The following is a 19,715-nucleotide window of genomic DNA, read 5'->3' as shown; positions in this document are numbered from 1 at the left end:
TCACCACTCCCTATTGCCTTATGATCAACCCTCCAAACCCACTCACACTCCTTTCCTCAACACCTATTAACATTTGAGTTTGTTGCCTCTATAATCATTCTAAGCTGGCATCCTGCTTGCTCCCTCATTGGAAGGATTTCCACCACCAAATGCCCTACAGGGTAATGTTCTCATTCCAGGCACATAAACATTTGTAAGAAAGAACAAAACACTGGTGACTGGAAAAGTCAAACTTTAATGAGGAAACGAGCCAAAACATTCACTTTATTTTTACAACTATAAGGAAAAATTTAAAAAGAAGAAATAATTGGAGCTAATTTTTTATTTTAGAGTGGACATTTTGATTTAATTTATTTAACATTTTTAAAAAGTTGACATTTATCTCTGAGAATTATCTCACAGTTAAATATATAATATCTGAATGGGATCAAAATGATTATAATTTTTAATCATTTTTAATTTCCTGAAAGGAATTACTCTGTATGTTGCAAACATCCATTTTTTAATAATGAACTTGCTTATCCTAAAAGTTTGTAAAGACAGGTTCATTTGTAATTTTTCTTCTTAATATATTCATTTACAAAAGCAGTAATAAATTGATATAACATGTCAAAACCCATTAGATATAGCTAAGGCACATCCAGCTCTATCTATAACCAAATCCAGACTCATGGAATACTATGCAGCCATAAAAAATAGTGAGTTCATGGTCCTTTGCAGGGACATGAATGAAGCTGGAAGCCATCGTTCTCAGCAAACGAACACAGGAACAGAAAATGAAACACCACATGTTCTCACTCATAAGTGGGAGTTGAACAATGAGAACACATGGACACAGGGAGGGGAACATCACACACTGGGCCCTGTCAGGGGTTTGGGGGCAAGATGAGGGAGAGCATTAGGTCAAATACCTAATACATGTGGGGCTTAAAACCTAGGTGACGGTTTGATAGGTGCAGCAAACCACCATGGCACATGTATACCTATGTAACAAACTTGCATGTTCTACACATGTATACCAGAACTTAAAGTAAAATAAATTAAAAAAAAAAAACCACGAACTTTTGCACTATTACATTGTAATATGGAGCTTGAATCACAAGTCATTTAAACCCTATCAACCACCACGAACGTCCACCAAAGATGCTGGAAATTTAAAATGTGTTTGGACCGAAGTATCTTCAAATCTCTCTCTTGTGATGAGTGGATATTCAATCTATGATTTGTGGGGCTTGCTCCAGAATCTGCCTTGGTAATAGAGTAGACTATAGTAAACTCTTTACTAAAGAGTTGGGAGGCCGTTTGAGTGAATGGATGTGAACAGAATAATGGGTAAAGGCTAAGTATGCCTTACACATAGAAATTAAGGAAGGTTTGGAGCACATAGGATGTGCCAACTAGGCATTCCGTTCAGTTGCAGGTAACATAGATCTCTTCTAAAATAGGAGTTTATTTCTCCCTCAAATATAATAAAGTCCAGAGGTTAGTGGTAGAACTTGTGTAATAGAAACTTAGTTCCATCAGTATCCACCTACATCCTATCTTTCTCTCTCTTCTCTGCCATCTGTAATCGCTGACTTTTATTCTCATGTTTATCTCAACATCACAAGAAGTCATCTGTATACCAGCCATCACTTCAGCATTCCAGACAGGGCAAGAAGGAAGGTGAGAAAGACAAAAGAACAATTGCCACCAGAGTCACCTCCTCATCTAAGTATTCCTTGTAGATGCCATCCGATAACTTCATAGCCTTTATTTCCATCTTATTGGCTGCTGTTGAGTCACATGGTGATGTCTACCTGCAAGAGAAATTGATCCATGCAGTTTTTGTTTGTGTGCGTGTTTAGGTATATTTATTTTTCCACTTCCAAGAAAACTACAGCACTTTTTGAAAGAAAGGTGAATACACAGTAGACAGAGAGGTCCAATTTTAAGATGACAAAGGTCCTGACACACCAGCCTGCAGGATCCCATGAATATCTCTGACTTATGCACTATCAGCAAATGTTGCCACTCCTAAGTTCTACCTATTCTGTTTCTCAGTATTTATCTATAAATTGACACACTGTTGCGTTTAAATTCATCTATTTAAAAATGAACCTTTTCTTGAACTCTAAGTGAAAAAAATGACTACATCTTGCCACAAAAATAAATATAATAAAGATGAGCAATTTCATAGAGCTCTACCTACATAATCATACCTCCAAAATTCTGAACATGGATTTGCTCTTTTAAAAAGGAGCTCAAAGAGTGTAAAAAAAATGCTATTACAAAAAAAAGATGATCCTTTTGTATCACCAGAAGGAAAAAAGAAGATGCCAATGGGAAATTATTAACTTTTTTTTTTTTTTTTTTTTTTTTTTTGAGACGGAGTCTCACTCTATCACCAGGCTGGAGTGCAATGGCACGACCTCGGCTCACTGCAAGCTCCGCCTCCTGGGTTCAAGCAATTCTCCTGTCTCAGCCTCCCGAGTAGCCGGGATTACAGGCGTGCTCTAATTTTTGTATTTTTAGTAGAGATGAGGTTTCACCATGTTAGCCAGGAAGGTCTGGATCTCTTGACCTCCTGATCCATCCACCTCAGCCTACCAAAGTGCTGGGATTACAGGAGTGAACCACTGCACCCGGCCATATTATTTAACATTAAGATTGATGACACCTAAAATTATCTCACATTCCAGCCAAAGCACGTGTCCTCTGTACTGACGTTGTCTAACAGTTTCATTTACAGATGAGATAACAAAACCCAAGAAGGGCATAATGTTTTCCTGAGATTTACCGCAGACAAGGGGCTAGGACACATGTTACCAACCTCTAAGTTTACGATCGTTCTACTTCATCTCATCCCCTTTTATCAACACCAGTACATTCAGGAATTCTGAAGTCCCTGGAACACAAACCTCACTGCCTCAACACTGCGTGGATTGGAGCACCCGTGACTGGTATTCTGGAAAGCAATGGGTAGATACTGGTTTGTAAAACAGGTGTGCTGCCTGCCCCTGAGGTGCGCAAAACTGAATGTCTGATTTGTTAGCAAAACAGATAAAAACAAAATGAAGTCCAATGCAAAGCAAATGGCTGAGATTATCTTCAAATACAATAAAAGCCAACTGATTGCTAAAAATGGTTTTTTGTGGGTTTTGATTCACTGTTTTCATTCACTAAAACAACACTGGCTGGAGATCGAGACCATCCTGGCTAACACAGTGAAACCCTGTCTCTACTAAAAATAGAAAAAATAGCCAGGCGTGGTGGCACTTGCTACTCGGGAGGCTGAGGCAGGAGAATCGCTTGAACCCAGGAGGCAGAGGTTGCAGTGAGCTGAGATCACACCACCACTGCACTCCGGCCTGGGCAACAGAGCAAGACTCTGTCTCAAAAAAAAAAAAGACACTGGCTGTGAATTTGACTCAGTTCTTTCATCATCAGAGTGCATTTTTTCTTTTCTCTATACATGTTAGGATTTAATTTAACATAAAGTGCAAAGAAATGTTCAATTGCTTTATTTCCTCATATAGAAAAAAAAAGACTCATCTTTAAGTTAAGCTTGATTTTTATTCTGTTATATCATTTAACACATTTCCATGAGTCTATTTAAAGATATGGGCTAGCACATGAAATATTAGCATGTGGCCAGACTGTGAACATTTAGTCCAGACCCCAGGACTTCATTTGCAAGTGTAGATTTCATTAGGTTAATGGGAACAGTGACCACACAACAGCAAGGAAGCCTGTCTCCAGTGGGGAGGACCTCCAGAGGAACTATTACAATCACAGTTTCTTACTTTTTTTTTCCTTCTTGAATTCATAAGTCAAAGTTAAGGTTTGCTTAAAATGTCACAGAGTTGAGACATTTGTTGAGGGTGAAGATAACTCCATTGTCTTAGATAGACAATTCCTGAATGTGTGGAGATGCTCACCAGACAGGTTCTTTCTGCCCATTGCACAGACAAAACCAATTCGCTGAGACCACGGTATTGCAGTAAAGAAAGAGTTTAATTGACACTAGGCCAGCCATGCAGGGAACAGAGTTATTACTCAAATCAGTCTTGCCGAAGGCTTAGAGGTTAGGATTTTTCAAAGGTGCTTTGGTGAGCAGGAGGCTAGAAAATGGGTGCCATTGATTGGTTGGATATGAAATCATAGAAGTGTGGAAAATGATCCTTGTGTGCTGAGTTTATCTCCAGGTGGGGCCACAGGACGGGTTCAGTCATGACTCACGAGTCCAGGTGAGGTCAGTTGATTGCCAGAATGCAAAGGTCTGAAAAACATCTTGAGAGACCAATCTTAGGCTCTATAGTAGTGAAGTTATCCATAGGAGCAATTGGGGGCGGCTCAAATCTTGTAACCTCTGACCACATGACTCCTGAGTAGTAAGGATGATAGAAACGATGCCTACATTTTAGCAGAATTCAGACTCCTCCCATGATCCTCATCTTCAGACCTTTCATCAGTTCTTGGTCCCTGAGCAAGGAGGAATTAGTTTTAGGAAGGCACTATTAATCATCCTTGCTCTCAGTTAAACTATAAATTCCTCCCATGGTTAGCTTGGCCTGTGCTCCGGAATGAGTGAAGATAGCTGGCCTGGGAGGCTTGAGGCAAGATGGAGTCAGCCATACAAGACTTCTCTCACTGCTCTAACTTTTGCAAAGGCAGTTTCAGTGTTTTGTGTGATGTGCCTTCTACTCAACTATCCAGGTTCATTCTTTCACACTTCTAGGCTGAGACACAGGTCCACGTCTTAAGTAGCAAAAGATGGTCCCGCCGGACATGGTGGCTCACACCTGTAATTCCAGCATTCTGGGAGGCTGAGATAGGTGGATCACAAGGTCAGGAGATTGAGACCATCCCGGCTAACACAGTGAAATCCCGTCTCTAATAAAAATACAAAAAAAAATTAGCCGGGCTTGTTGGCCAGTGCCTGTAGTCCCAGCTACTCAGCAGGCTTAGGCAGGAGAATGGCGTGAACCCAGGAGGCCAGACTTGCAGTGAGCCGAGATTGCATCACTGCACTCCAGCCTGGGCAACAGAGCGAGACTCCGTCTCAAAAAAAAAAAAAAAAAGCTCCCTCTGACCTTGAATTAGGAGGACAGTAAACATATTCAGGACCAACAACTGTCACCCCATTAGGCAGAACTCACTACTCACCTGAAACAATTCAATGCAGCTCAAATTCGAAATCAAATCTAGGTTCTTAATGTGGTACTTGGAGCCTGTGCCTGCCCCCGGAGGCTTATTTCTTACCTGCTTTCCCCCTTACATGCCAGCCTGCAAAGAACTGAGGAAAAAACATCAGTTGTTTGTTGACATTTAAAAATAAAAGGATCGGCCGGGCGCGGTGGCTCAAGCCTGTAATCCCAGCACTTTGGGAGGCCGAGACGGGCGGATCACGAGGTCAGGAGATCGAGACCATCCTGGCTAACACGGTGAAACCCCGTCTCTACCAAAAAAAATACAAAAAACTAGCCGGGCGATGTGGCGGCGCCTGTAGTCCCAGCTACTCGGGAGGCTGAGGCAGGAGAATGGCGTGAACCCGGGAGGCGGAGCTTGCAGTGAGCTGAGATCCGGCCACTGCGCTCCAGCCTGGGTGACAGAGCGAGACTCCGACTCAAAAATAAATAAATAAATAAATAAAAAATGAAAGGAACTAAGGCCAGGTGTGATGGCCCAAGCCTGTAACCCAGCACTTTGGAAGGCTGAGGTAAGTAGATTGTGGAGCTCAGGAGTTCAAAAACAGCCTGGGCAACATAGTGAAATCCCCTCTCTACCAAAAATACAAAAAATTAGCCTGTTGTGGCGGGGAGTGCCTGTGGTCTCAGCCACTCAGGAGGTTGAGGTGGGAGCATCACTTGAGCCTGGGAGGCAGAGACTGCAGTGAGCTGAGATCCTGCCACTGCACTCCAGCCTGGTTGACGGAGTGAGACTCTGTCTCAAAATAAATAAATAAATAATAAAATATAAAAAGTAAAAATTAAGAATTAAAAAATAAAATTAAAAATAAAAGGATCTGACAACAAATGACAGACTTCTGGCACTTTTTGGCAAATCTAAGGGATCTACTAACACATTTCTTCAGAGTAACGACCATGGAGCTTTTAGATGGGTGCCTTCATTTCCTGAGGCAGACGCAACAAACTTAACAGCCTGAAACAATACAGGTTGATTCTCTCACAGTACAGGAAGCCGAAAGTTTGACCGGCAGAGTCACACTCTCCCTGAAGGCTCTAGGGGAGGATCCTCCCTTGCCTGTGCTGCCTCCAGGTCTTCCTGCCTCGGCTGGTGGCAGCTGCACTCTCGTCTCCACCTCTGTCTTCACAGGCCTCCTTCCCTGTGTCTCAAATCTTCCCCTGCTTTATTTTATAAGGACACCAATATTTAGATTTAGGGCCCACCCTAAATCAAGGATGGTATGATCTCAAGATCTTTAGCTCAATTACACCTGCAAAAATCCTAGTTCCAAAATAAGGCTCATAGGTGCCAGAAGTTGGGTGTCAGAAGTAATTTTGGGGAGACGCTATTCACTCCCCTAGTGGGGTCTCCACCTTCCAGCATCTTCCCCATTCCATCTTGTATATGGCCAAATTCTCCTTGCCTATCTCATTCACCTATGCATTAGAGTTTCTAAACCTGATTCCAGCGTATCTTCCAGCCCATGATTTTGAACGGAACCGTCAAAACTGAATTGCACTGGGCAGAGTTATGGAAGGCTTCGTTCAAAGCTACTGCAATACGGTAAAGAGACCAGAACTCAGTTTGAGCACAGCTCCTCTGAAGAAAGTGTGTGTGTGTGTCTGTGTGTGTGTGTGTGAAGACCTGGGGTCAGGGAATTGTAGGCCATCCTTCTTGGTGAATCGACTTTCCCCAAAGAAAAAGTGAACTTTCTCGTATCTTTACGACAAGAGGGAGTTTTAACACTTGGAGCAAGATTCCCGCTGAAGTTAGGCTCCTTCTTTCCCACAGAGACAGGGAGAGAGGGCAGCCCATGTTCCTGGATGACTATATTTCAAAGGAATGGCTCCCAGGTCCTTGAGAAAGACGGGCCAGGTTTTTAACTCTGGCAGGAGGATTTGGAACAGATTTGCATCTCCAAGGGGCAGAGAAAGAGCCCCAGTGGCAAGTCTTCTAAAGTAAATGCTCTAAGAATAGGGAAACCAGGGACCTGGAGGCAGCAAGAAGAGTTAAACCAAGAGGGACATTAGGGCTGTCTTGGTCTGTACCCATGCCTCTTACCTGAGTCCTTACATTTTATTCAAGCAATTGATTTTCACTTCCCAGTGGCAAGCTCAAGGACTATTCTGAGTCTGTTTCTTCACCTGTCAAAGAGGAAAATAAAGTCACTGCTTCATACGGTTGATATGAAGAGCAAATGAGATGAAGTATTTAAAACACCATGGTGACAGGGGCATGTGGACCCGAGACCGCCTGATCCCACACGTGCAGCTCAGCTTTAGGTCACAAATGACCGGAAGACGGCCCTCAAATCTCGCCTTCATTGTTGCCAGTGAAGAAAATCTTTCCCACCAAGGTCATGCCCTTTTAGGGGTGGCTCACAGTCAATAATAGTAATAATTGTGAAACCGCCTTTGCAAAATTATGACTGAGACAGTGAAAGATCTAACTTAACCGACTCCATCTTGCTTCTAACCTCCAAGCTGCCCTTGTTCATTCCTAGACTTAAGCTGAACTAACTTTGGGAGAAACTTGGTTTATAGTTTAAACAAGGATATAGTTTTATATAGTTTAAACAAGGACATAGTTTTATATAGTTTAAACAAAGTTTATAGTTTAAACAAAGATGGAAACAGCCCTTTCCCAAAGCAGACCTCCTTCTTGCCTGGGGACTACATTGCCTTTGTAGGACTAACATTAGCCACAAGATTAGAAATTATGGTTTAGGAGTCATGCAACTGGAGGCTACAAGATTTGGACCCTCCCTAAGCTGCCCCTAATGTCAGTGCTTGAGACATTTTGCAGACCCTGCACCTGATGGATCAGCCGGCACCACCCAGATTGATAAACTGACTCATCTGATCTTGTGACCCCCACCAAGGAACTGACTCAGTGCAAGAAGACAGCTCCGACTCCCTGTGATTTCATCCCTGACCAGTCAGCACTCCTGGCTCACTGGCTTCCTCCAAACCACCAAGTTGTCCTTAAAAACTCTGCTCCCTAAATGCTCAGGGATACTCATTTGCGTAATAATAAAACTCAGGTCTTCCGTACAGCTGGACCTGTGTGAATTACTCTTTCTCTATTGCAATTCCCCTGTCTTGATGAATCCACTGTGTTTAGGCAGTGGGCAAGGTGGGCCTCTTGGGTGGTTACCATTGCTGAGGAGTAAATGCCTGACCCGATGCAGCACAGCTCTGACAGGCCATGTGGGCTCCTGAGCACAAACAGAATGGGCTGAGGCCTCCGGGACCACCTCCCAGCACAACATCCTGCTCTGCCAGCTTTCTCCCCCTTCTTCCATAGATGTTTATATCGAGGACACTCCCAAATAAATGTCTTGCATGCTAAACTCAATTTCAGAATCTCCTTCCCGCAAAAAAACCAAACTGCAGTGTGCACTCAGCACAGAACTTGGAAAGAGACACCTCTCAGTCACCCATGGTGACTTCCTCCACTGCCAGGGCTGCCGCTGCTGTCACTATTGACCTCAGCAGCCTTTCCCATGTCAGGCCCTGGGTGAAGCCATCCCCCCAGGATTGATAAGAATTGCATACAAGGTTTTGGACAGAAATAGAGTTACAGGTAAGGATGCCTCAGGCTGTACTCTGGCCCCTTCCTTGTTGCTAGAAGCCCAGTAGCACCAGTTCCTCACCTGGTGCTTTCCTGTTGCTCCTACAGACAGGATTTTGGACACAGGGTCATGAGACCGTTGAAGGATTGACTTGCATTCCCATTGCTCCTGTCGACAGTACCTCTGACAATCAGCTCATGGGGCTTTTGTTTATGGATTGCTTAGGATGTTTTTCAGACCCCAAATTCTAGCAACTAGTGTGTAGACCCCCCACAGAGGAATGAGATCAGCATGAGAATACAGCTTCTTCCTCTTCCCGGCCCATGGCTTTGCCCTGCATTCTTCAACCAATCAACAATTTCTACCCTTCAGCCCACTCCAAATCTCTTCAAACCCTAGCCCCAAATTCCTGGCGGAGACGGATTTGAGGTTTCCTCCCATGTCCTCCTTTGGTGGCCTTATGATTAAAGCCCTTTCTCTGCTGCAACCCCATGCCTCCAGGGGTTGACTTGCTGCATGTGTTGGGTAGGGACCTATTACGGTTACACGGGGAGGCAGTGCCCCCCTACCATCCTCTTTGCATTCTGCCACTGAACAGATGCTTCCTACATGGCTGGTAATGTGGGCCCTCCTGTTTCAAGGTCCCCAGTTCAGAAGTCTCATTTGCCCAAACGCGCTGTCATGGGGCCACGTTCTTCCCTTTGCTCTTGGAGAATAGACAAAGCCATTCAGCCCAGCTACAGCCTCAAAGTCTTGTCCTACCTCCCTCTCCAGCTTCACCTCATTCCAGGCTTCCTACATGGCTGGTAATGTGGGCCCTCCTGTTTCAAGGTCCCCAGTTCAGAAGTCTCATTTGCCCAAAACGCACTGTCATGGGGCCACGTTCTTCCCTTTGCTCTTGGAGAATAGACAAAGCCATTCAGCCCAGCTACAGCCTCAAAGTCTTGTCCTACCTCCCTCTCCAGCCTCAACTCATTCCAGGCTCCAGTTCTGTATCTCTCTCTAGCAACACTGATTTTCCTTTAGTTTCCTGCATTTGCCGCTGTTTCTCCTGCCAACAATGTACTGGGGTGAAGCCATAGCTTCTTTATTTACTTCATTTTTTTTAATGTTTCTCATTTGCTTCAATTCAAACATCTTGTCTCAGATGGAATGCAGAAGCAGAGATGAGAATCCTGCTGTCTTCTATTAAAGAAAACATTATGCATAATTGCAAAAACATAGTATGATGCTGGTATCCTCAGAGTAATTTTCTTTTGAAAAATGTAATTTTCATAAAAATATTTTATGTATATTCACTTTTAATAGGTTTGTTTTTGTTAGTTTTAAATGAAATAACAAATACTTTGAATATCTCAATGTTTAATATTGTATTAATAATGTTATATATTAGTATAATAATCATATAATATTGTTATAATAATGTATTAAATATAGATGCACCTGAGGTATAGAAACAAAACACCTTTGGGGTCCTCAATAATTTCTAGAGTGTAAGTCACCAGTGAGAATACCTGAAATGGACAAAACTGCTCAGATGTGGGTGTAGCTCTTTCCATCTCTAGCCTCATTCACCCCTGCCTCCTGCCCCAGTGAATGTCATTCTCCAACAAAGTATTTGAAAAGATATTTCTCTCTTTAAAAAGTACACAGATGGACAATTAGCAAAGGAAGAGATGCTCAACATCGTTAGCCATTAGGGAAATGCAAATCAAAACCACAGTAAGGTTATACTTCACAACCACTAGGGTGGCTACAATTAAAAGACAAGTAATAACTAATGTTGACGAGGATGTGGAGAAATGGAAAGCTTCATAATTCCTGGTGAGAATATAAAATAGTGCAACCACTTTGGAAAAGAGTTGGATGTTCTTCAAAAAGCTAAACATAGTTACTAAATGACCCAGCAATTCCACACCTAGGTATGCACTTAAGAAAGATGAAAATGTGTGCACACAAAAGCTTGTACAAGAATTTTCAGAGCAATATAGTCATAACAATCATGGAATGAAAACCACCCAAATGTCTCTCCACGTGAATGCATAAACAAACTATGGTCTATCTAAACAACAGCATAACATTCATCCATTAAAAAAAATGAATTACTGATGCATCCTACAGCAAGGATGAACCTTAACAACATCATGGTAAATGAGAGGATCCTGTCCCAAGAGATCATCATATGTTATGTGATTCTATTTGTATGAAATGTCAAGAACAGGCAAAACTATAGAGACAAAATGTAAATTAGTCGTTACTTAGCACCTGGAGGGTGGAGATGGAGGGTCATGGGAGTGGCTGGCAATGGGCACAGTGCTTCTTTTTGCGGGGTGAAAATGTTCTAAAATCAGATTTTGCTGGTAGCTGTGAACCTAATAAAACCATTTAATTGTACCCTTTAAATGCACGGTTGTGTGGTCTATGAATTATGTCCCAATTAATTTGTGAAGTTGCATTTTCAAACATTAGTAACAGTGAGTTATGTTTAAAATTGATATTTTGGGAAATTCAGATAATGTCCTGGTTAAACTTGAAGTTCTTTACCTCTACATAGCTACCCAATAATACGCTACTAATGAAAACTTAAATCCCGTTTACAATTTATTCCTCCAGAGGAGAGCAACTTTATTAAACAACTTCCTTTTGGAGGGTGTGGGGGGAAATAAAAGCATGAAGCAATTCTCTGTCTTCTTCATCTTAGTGTTTTCAATACCTAAATGTCTAAGACAAGTTCCAAGACAAAACATATAAAACCTACTGTAGATATCATAGTGTGGACGTCTTGTCAAGTGATCATGTTTAAATGAAATTAATTCCTCTTTCCTTCTCACAGTCTTTGAGTGTGCCCAGGGTGTACCATCATGGGACCATGTTCTTCCCCTTTGCTCTTGGAGAATAGACAAAGCTACTCAGCCCAGTCACAGCCTCATAATCTTGTTCTACCTCCCTCTCTAGCCTCAACTATTTCCAGGCTCCAGCTCAATGTCATACATCAGGTAGGTGGCGTTCTCTAATAGCTGTCTATTTTCTCAGTCTCTTTTACTTCTCAAGCTTAAAATTGCCCGTTCTTTGTTCGGGCAGTGGTAAGGCTAACTGAAGGTGACTGACAGACTTATTCTCCTTTTCTCAGGTCATCTTTAAAGATGAGAGTGATTGTTTGACCTAAGTTAAACTACAAGTCTATGTATAAATCACTGTGAGGCATTTCTTGCCAAACTTTTATGGATAATAGGAGAGATATGGCTGGCATCATCTCTTCTAGATATTTTTGTGTTGATTAGGATGTGATGGCATGAGATACAGCGGTCACTTTTCAATGATAAGGAAAAAGCCAAAGGATTCCAAAACATTCTCTTGATTCCTCTAAACTCCTGTACTAACTCCAGTAACCTCTAGAAATTCTGTCACGTGAGGAAAAGCAATCTCTAATGTTTAAGCCATTATGATTCATTTCACGGTTATTTGCCGAAAAACTCAATTCTGCTTGATAGAAAATATCATAATGGTCTTCCTATTTCCTATTTTTCCATGGATTATACCTTGTGTGTACATCTGCCTCTTCTACTATATTTAAAGTTATTTGGGGATATATTCAAATCTTATTCACCTGTATGGTCTTCAGAGTGCAAAGCAGAGAAAATTGCTATAGCATACTTGAAGAGGCGGCCTTAAGAATACCACGAGTTATCCCAAAATTTAATGAAAACAAAACTAAACAAAACAACATCACAAGGACTCACTGCGCCTGGTTCTGAGCATCAGTGAATCACAAAATACAATCTCTGCCCTCAAGAAGTTCATGATCTTCTGAGGAGAAAATGAATTTTTCTAATACAATTAGTTTTCTGTAAAACATGGCCATTTACAAATAAGTTGTATCTTGTCAATGTTTTCAGCTGTAGCTACAGAAAATCCTGGCTCATCAGACTTCTGCAATGAAGGATCTTATTCTCTCTCTTAGAAAGCCCAAAGATCCAGCAGCAGGGAGTGGGGTTGCTAAGTTGGCAAAGTCAACAGTTCAGCAATGTCAGCTTGTCCAAGGTTCCATTCATCTTTCTGCACAGCCATCCTCAGAATGGTGTCTCGCTTAGACTAGTGGTAAGGTAGCACCTGAAATTCCAAGTGCCATCAAATGAGGTAGGAGGCTCCTCATAAAGAAGGCAGCAGTTAGCTTCCTACATCTCTTTTTTTAGAAGAGCAAAGCTTTTTACTAGAATTCCCCTAGTAAAATTCTCCTTATATCTTGTTCATCTTAGTAAGGTCATAGGTCTATACATTCCTGAACAGCGATTGCAAGGGAACTAGAATACTCCAGGGTCAAGCAGACCTGCCCCGTCCAAGGCTGTAATGGTGAGAAGTGAATCCCTGGAAAACATTATGGCTTAGCTAAGCAGGCTTGAGCAGGCGGTAGATTCTGTGTGTGTAAACAACACTTTTCATGGAAAACATAACAAACAATTCTAGAGTCAGTCACAAGTTAAGTGATTCATGAACACTTCAGAACATTTGAGCACACGTTATACCAGATCTCTTCAAAAATTACAGAGAAATCCTTTACTTGATATGCCAGATGTGTCCAAGGCTGACCCTTTGATTCTCAGAACACACGTGCATTTGTGAGCGCTGTAACGGAAAAAAAATAGAAGAATATTTGATATTTTTTAATACATAAAGCCCTTGGAACTGAAATAGGGATCATTTCAGGAAAATTCAGCTTTCCTCTGAATGTTTATAAACCTCTTTCCACAACATTTATTCAACAGAATTTTATTGATTTTCCAGTATATGACAGGCACATATCTTCATTTCAAAATGGAAACATGGAGATTCACATTGCTAGCCATTTCCTCTACATGGAAACTTCGAAAAATTCATGCCATCTGAAACACCACCTCATCAAATGCATAGCTATTTGCCATATTCCTATCATTTGACTTTCAGGAGCATCGACATATTTGAGAAATAGACCTCAATATGAACAAACATGAGGGGTGAAAACTGAAAATAAAATTCTAAGCACCCAACCAACTGGAAGGGCTCCCTCTTGGCCAAGGGGATTCCAAAGAAACCTGCAAAACTACTTCAGGCCACCTGTAGTCCCAGTTACTTGCGAGGCTGAGACAGAAGAATGGCGTAAACCCGGGAGGCGGAGCTTGCAGTGAGCTGAGCTTGGGCCACTGCACTCCAGCCTGGGCAACAGAGTGAGAGTCTGTCTCAAAAAAAAAAAACAAAACAAAAAAAACAAATTAGTTCAGGCCATGAGTGGGGGGCGGTGGGTTGGACATACCTCATTATACCTTCCTCCCTTTGAAGTTCAGGTACAATTGACCAGCATTAACATTAAAACAGAGATCTCAAGACTGATAGAGCAGACTCTCTGTAACAGTAAGTTACCAAATTCTAACCGGACCTTCATATATCACATGACAGATAGCAGGCTCTGAGGGAAATCAAAGTATTTTACACCAAAATGTATTTCTTTGCCATGATTTAGAATGGTCCTGCACAGTTGTCTCTTGTGAGGGATACTTGCATTCTGTAGCAAATTCTCTTTCTTTACTAGGTCTTTTCCAGAGGGTCCGGAACATTTTAAAGGTCTGGATAGGAGACATTTGCCATCTATTGCCTTAAAGCATAACCAACTATGAGTCTTCATCCACATAATAAGAACCTTGGTCTCCAGAACCCCTTATCTTAAGTCAGACACTCCTTTGTAATAATTCCAGGTCTTTAGATAATAACTGTTTCAACCAGTTGCCAATCAGAAAATCTTTGAATCCACCTATGACCCTCAGGTCCCCACTTTGAGTGGTCCTGCCTTTCTGGACCAAACCGATGTAAACCGTACATGTAGTGACCGATGTCTTATGTCTCCCTAAAATGTATAGTATAAAACCAAGCTATAACCCAATCACCTTGGGCACATATTCTCAGGAACTCTTGATACTATGCCTTGAGCCAGCTGTGGTCACTCATATTTGCCTCAGAATGAACCTTTTAAAATATATTATAGAATTTGACTTTTTCCATCAATAACAGTGAACACACGTTTTCCCTGTTAAAGGGAATCTTTTAAGTCAAGATGTAGTGATTGAAGATCCAGTTTATGGGGAAAGTTGAGTACTTAGAATTTAGGAAATTGAGAAGTATTGATTGTACGGAGCTGGAAGGAAGGTTGAAGAAGATATTTAACTGCCACCGTCTCAGACAAAATTGCCAGACTATGCCATGTTCAGTTTCCAACAGGGACCTCGCCCACACCTAGCACAACTCCGGGGGGCTCCATTTACATAGAATTCATGGGAATGGACTGCTGCAGATGTGAGTGAGGCTGCCCTGGCCCTGCATCTGCACCCTCGGCAGCCCTAAGCTCACACCTCTGGGCTGGAAATCCTTTAGGTCCCGCTCATCTGGAAGCTGTCAATCACCAGATTTACTGTCTGTCCTGGTTAGACCCTGTTACAGCCATTCCAGAGAGGGTCTCCCTGACCAAGACCCCACCCTAGACTTCCTCTGCCCTCCTGTCGAAATTCTCACTCCCTAACCTGAAGTTAAGCTTTCTTTCTGCTGCGTTAGAACACTCCTGTCCTTTTGTGAGCAGATAGTGGAAATGAGCTTGGTGTTCCAGGAACAGGCACTTAGTCGGTGGCTTCAACTGCAAACTGAATTGCTGATTCTTGTTGTAGTCTGCCTCTACCTCCTCATCTCTTGAATTTAATTAGATCCACATTTCGCTCTGTTCTAACTGAGGTCATTTCTAGAATTTTGAGAAATTTCTAGAAAATATATAGGGTTATCTTTCATTCTGGTTTGAAAAAGTAGAGGAAAGGAAAGTCTGAACTCATTCTATCTCACAATGTAGTTCAGTGGAAAATGCATTACTTCAGAGGTTGGGTCCCCTTGCCCTTCTCTGGGAGCCTGGAGAGAGCTCACAATAACATAGACAATTTCTATTCCCTCTCCTGCCAAAGAGGAACAACTCTAGGCAAGACTGCGGTTGTCTCTATTTTTACTAAAATATTTATACAAATTTAATTTAAATGCAAATGAGTTCCTTTCCACTTGGCTTCTGGATATCCATGAAGGCAGCATATTGTTAGCAGGACCTGGAATTTCTGGTTGGACAATGAATAATTCCAGATTAAACAGGATCTGCCCAGAGATTTCTCCTCTCACAGGCCTGATCCATCTGATCACTTTCTCAGAACACAATGATGCTGCATCTAATGCACCGTTATCTTCGTGACAGCTCAGTACTCCATGTCAAACCACCAAATCTAACATGTCTCTTTCTCATTTAACCCCTGATTGTGTCCTGTGTACTTTATACCTGGTGCTTCTGGACACACAAGGGAAAGTCATGCTTCCCTAGTTATCTATTTCAGTTAGGGCTTTCCAAATATTGGTTGTATTTTCTGTTCTTCAAGCAATAAAACAATAATATAATAAATAGTAGCAGATTCGTAGAAGCAGGCTTTCTGAGCCAGCGGTAAGGAGGGCATGGTGGCATGTGTAGAGGAGCCTTTGTGTGGCTGTTGACCAGTGGACAGTGTCAGTCGTGTGTAGTAAATTGCAGCTCTTCTCAGTAACCCCCCATGCTCAGTTCCCATCCCCAGCAAATCTAGCGAGCTTCTTCATTTATTACTTAATTTTTCAAAATAATCAAGACAAAATATTTAAAAATAAATATTTGTAATAAATACAATATCATAAGCACATAGTTTAGAGATTTAAAAATATTGTGGAATATCTGCCCATAAAAAAAATCTAATTTCCTCACTTTCTAAAACCAACAATAAAGTACTTTAAAAATGTTTCAGGTGTTTCCCAATAAGACAGTATACAGCCAAATCGCAGCCCAAAACTTACTTGTTCCTAATTTCATGAATTGCAGAGACAAACAAAAATAGTAAGTTTTTGAATATACTGAGCTTTTATTTAGTGCCAACTGATTTGCCCACATCATTTTATTGTAATCTAATTACACTGTACAATATGTTCAATGCCTCTTTTACAGATGAGGAAATGGAATAGTTAGGAGGTAACATGAATTGTATGGATTTATTTATTTATTTTGAGACAGAGTCTCACTCTCTTGCCCATGCTGGAGTGCAGTGGCACAATCTCATCTTACTGCAACCTCCACCTCCCAGGTTCAAGCAATTCTAGTGCCTCAGCCACCCAAGTAGCTGGGATTACACATGTGCACCACCATGCCCAGCTAATTTTTGTATTTTCAGTAAAGACAGGGTTTCACCATGTTGGCCAGGCTGGTCTCAAACTCCCAGCCTCAAGTGGTTTGCCCGCCTCAGCTTCCTAAAGTCCTGGGATTACAGGCATGAGCCACCGTGATCGGCTGAATTTAGAAAGATCTTAAGTAGTACAAGAGCTGATATTTGAAATTAGAGCACTTTGACTTCAGAGTCTGTAATCTTAGCACGCCTCTACTAAGTCCCTAAAACAAGGTTAGCCCTTGATGAAGAAAGGACTGAGATGAGAGTTCTTTGGTGCCCTCATGAAACAAAATCTAATTCATGAGATGGGGAGTTAAAGGAGGGCAGGAGACCAACGTTTGGCTGCTTCTTCTCCTAATTAAAAGGCTTCTTGGGAGGCCGAAGTGGGTGGATCGCCTGAGGTTGGGAGTTTAAGACCAGCCTGACCAACATGGAGAAACCCCATCTTTACTAAAAATATAAAATTAACCGGGCGTGGTGGTGTATGCCTGTAATCCCAGCTACTCGGGAGGCTGAGGCAGGAGAATGGCTTGAACCTGGGAGGCGGAAGTTGCAGTGAGCTGAGATTGCCCCATTGCACTCCAGCCTGGGCAACAAGAGCAACTCTGTCTCAAAAAAAAAAAAAAAAAAAAAGGCTTCTCAGTGTGGGATTGGCGAACCACTAGCATAATTGTTCTATGTATTTATTTGACAAGTGCTATAATTGTTTTCTTTTAGTGTTTATGACTAAATCATGAAACTCTCTATACTTAAATGTATTCCAGAAAAACAAACCTTCAAAATATGCTATTAGGATATTCAATACAATATTTAAATATTAGGATATTCAATACAATATTTAAATATTCACAATATTTAGAAGAAGAATATGCACGTTCTTCACACTGCTCTGAAAGTTGATTTTCCATGTTGATCGTGACAATGAAGTGGTTTGGAGAGTCCTCTGGCTGAAGGCAATTTAGAAACTTCATCCTGAACTGCATGTTATTTCCAAATTGTTAATGAGTGGATTGTTGTTTTGGGTTATAATTATAATTTCTGGGAGTATGGCCAAAAATGGAATGCAGTGCTGAAGGGTTGGCCTTTTCCTCCTATGGTCCCTCCTTCATAAACTGGTTTATTGAAAATATTTCTAAAGCACAATAGAGACAAAAGGGTAGGGGTATAGTATTCACAAACTAGTGAGATACGTCTTGAATGACTTACATGTAAACATTGATGCGTCAACTTGATGACCTCTGTAGTCTCTGGAAATTCTCAGGTAGCCTTTGCAGGGAGAAAATGCAATTCTTAATACTAAGACCTGACTGCATATTTTTGCTAATTTCTCTTCTTTCCTCATTGAATGCCAGGATGGCTTTTCTATGCAGATATCTTGACACACAGTGCCCAACTTTGGTCCTGAATTCTGAGAACCACAGTCCAGAATAGATGCTAAAACTTTTCAAAGTTAGCAGCCTTCCCCTATGACTTTATGAAGTGCAGCCCTACAGGAGAGCTCAGGAAGTCACATCTTCCATCTGTCACCTTCTGACTGTTGATCCTATGGGTTCACAGGCCAGGGGGATGCTGGTGAGGACCCTTTTCACTGGGACCCCCAGGAATTCCTGACAGAGGAGACAGACTTAGAGACACAAGTAGTCTGGTGAGAAAGGGGCTTAATGTCATGAAATGTTGCAGGAAGTCAGGGACCCCGAACGGAAGGACCTGCTGAAGCCGTGACAGAAGAACATAAATTGTGAAGATTTTATGGACATTTATCACTTCCCCAATCAATACTCTTATAATTTCCTATGTCTGTCTTTAATCTCTTAATCCTGTCATCTTCGTAAGCCAAGGATGAACATCACCTCAGGACCCTGTGATGATTGCGTTAACTGCACAGATTGTTTGTAGAGCTTGTGTGTTTGAACAGTATGAAATCTGGGCACCTTAAGAACAGGATAACAGCGATTTTCAGGGAACGAAGGAGATAACCTTAAAGTCTGGCTGCCTGTGGGCGGGCAGGACAGAGCCATATTTCTCTTATTACCAAAAATGGGTAAGAGAAGTATCGCTGAATTCTTTCCCCAGTAAGGAATATTAATAATTAACAGCCCTGGGAAAAGAATGCATTCCCGTCGAGGGGTTGCCTCTGGCCACTCTGGGGAGTGTCTGCCTTATGCAGTTGCAGATAAGGGATGAAACACGCCCTGGCCTCCTGCAGCGCCCCCAGGCTTGCTAGGATTAGGAAATTCCTGCCTGGCGAATTCTAGTCAGACTGGTTCTCTGCTCTTGAACCCTGTTAAGATGTTTATCAATGACAATGTGTGCACAGCAGAACATGGAACTTCATTAGTAATTCTAGTTTCGCCCTGACCTTGTGATCTCGCCCTGACCTTCTGCCTTGTGATCTTTTGTTGCCCTTGAAGCATGTGATCTCTGTGACCCACACCCTATTCGTACACTCCCTCCCCTTTTGAAAATTGCTAATAAAAACTTGCTGATTTTATGGCTTAGGGGGCATCACAGAACCCGCCGACATGTGACGTCTCCCCCGGACACCCAGCTTTAACATTTCTCTCTTTTGTACTCTTTCCCTTTATTTCTCAGACCAGCCGACACTTAGGGAAAGTAGAAAGAAGCCTATGTTAAAATATTGGGGTGGGTTCACCCAATAATGAAGTATTAAAAAATCTAATATATTTGAAAATTTACAAGAGAATATTTTGGAAGGTAACTTCAAGAAATGTAGAAGA

The 19,715-nt window shown here is 41.8% G+C and overlaps 1 long non-coding RNA gene across 1 annotated transcript in view; it reads right to left on the bottom strand.

Annotated features, from left to right (window-relative positions):
• Positions 1 to 215: 215 nt before the first annotated feature.
• The window catches only part of LOC112635191, a 37,694-nt gene continuing 18,194 nt past the window's right edge, over positions 216 to 19,715 (bottom strand). The window contains exons 2-5 of the long non-coding RNA XR_003121872.1: positions 18,184 to 18,243; positions 7,231 to 7,313; positions 2,813 to 2,947; positions 216 to 1,799 (exon numbers count right to left, since the gene is read on the bottom strand). This is a non-coding gene — a long non-coding RNA (uncharacterized LOC112635191). The remainder of the gene's footprint in view (positions 1,800 to 2,812; positions 2,948 to 7,230; positions 7,314 to 18,183; positions 18,244 to 19,715) is intronic.

This window comes from Theropithecus gelada, chromosome 11 (genome assembly GCF_003255815.1).
Source record: "Theropithecus gelada isolate Dixy chromosome 11, Tgel_1.0, whole genome shotgun sequence".
Lineage (NCBI taxonomy): Eukaryota > Metazoa > Chordata > Mammalia > Primates > Cercopithecidae > Theropithecus > Theropithecus gelada.
Note: the sequence above shows the minus strand (reverse complement) of the source record. Positions and strands in the feature narration are given on the sequence as shown.